The sequence below is a fragment of the Alexandromys fortis genome, unplaced genomic scaffold (genome assembly GCF_014885135.2).
Source record: "Alexandromys fortis isolate MF-2015 unplaced genomic scaffold, M_Fortis_MF-2015_v1.1 scaffold_1269, whole genome shotgun sequence".
Lineage (NCBI taxonomy): Eukaryota > Metazoa > Chordata > Mammalia > Rodentia > Cricetidae > Alexandromys > Alexandromys fortis.
This window is the reverse complement of record NW_026069142.1, coordinates 8,803-10,322: the sequence shown is the minus strand read 5'-3', so window position 1 is coordinate 10,322 and position 1,520 is coordinate 8,803.

Below are 1,520 nucleotides of genomic sequence, written 5' to 3'. Positions count from 1 at the left end.
AAAAAAAAAAAAAAAAAAAAAAAAAAAAAAAAAGAACTTTCTAATCTAATAGAGGATTGTAGTGTGAGTGCTCTGTAAGGTAGATGTGATGCACTAGTTACTGCAGAGTTTATTGAAATGCATATTAAATAGTTAAAAGCAGAAATAAGGCCAGTTTTGTAAAGGTTGTCCTACACAAAATTAACTAGTTTCAGATCATTTATGAAAATTAGTGCTGTCGGGGCTGGAGAGATGGCTCAGAGATTAAGAGCATTGCCTGCTCTTCCAAAGGTCCTGGGTTCAACTACCAGCAACCACATGGTGGCTTGCAACCATCTGTAATGGGGTCTGGTGCCCTCTTCTGGCCTGCAGGCAAACATACAGACAGAATAATGTATACATAATAAATATTTTTTAAAAAATTAGTGCTGGGTGCTGGAGAGATGGCTCAGTAGTTAAGAGCTCTGACTGCTCTTCCAAAGGTCCTGAGTTTAATTCCCAGCAACCACATGGTAGCTCACAGCCATCTGTAATGAGGCCTGGTGCCCTCTTTGGGCCTGCACTGTACACATAATAAATAAATAAATCTTAAAAAAAAATTAGTGCTGTGGATGAGATTCATGCTCTAAAAGAATAAGAAACACAAGAACATAGATGGTCCCTTTCAAAAATTTTTTTTGTATTTTTCTTTTTTTTTAATTAATTTTTATTGAGCTCTACATTTTTCTCTACTCCCCTCCCTGCCTCTCTCCTCCCCTTCAACCCTCTCCCAAGGTCCCCATGTTCCCAGTTTACTCACAAGATCTTGTCTTTTTATACTTCCCATATAGATTAAATCTATGTATGTATCTCTTAGGGTTCTCATTGTTGTCTAGGTTCTCTGGGATTATGATTTATGGGTTGGTTTTCTTTGCTTTATGTTTAAAAACCACTTATGAGTGAGTACATGTGATAATTGTCTTTCTGGGTTTGGGTTACCTCACTCATAATGATGTTTTCTAGCTCCATCCATTTTCCTGCAAAATTCAAGATGTCCTTATTTTTTTCTGTTGTGTAGTACTCTGTTGTGTAAATATACCACATTTTCCTTATCCATTCCTCGGTTGAGGGGCATTTAGATTGTTTCCAGGTTCTGGCTATGACAAACAAAGCTGCTATGAACATAGTTGGGCACATGTCCTTGTGGCACGATTGAGCATCCTTTGGATATATACCCAAAAGTGGTATTATTGGGCCTTGAGGAAGGTTGTTTCCTAGTTTTCTGCGAAATCGCCACACTGACATCCAAAGGGGTCAAAATATTTTTTATTTGTTTTGTTTAGGAACCAGTGTTTGTAGACAGGGGACAGGGTCCTATAACCTAAGTTGTCCTCAAGCTTGTTATCCTAATGTCTTCTCTCCCCAGTGCTAGCTTCCAGTTGTATGCCAGCCACTAAGTTGTTTTAAGAGGTATGCATGGTCCTGTACAAAGAATTGCTGGGCATCTGCCTGAAAACTTAGCAAGGCCCTGTCTCCTCTTTTTTTTTTTTTTTTTTTTTTTT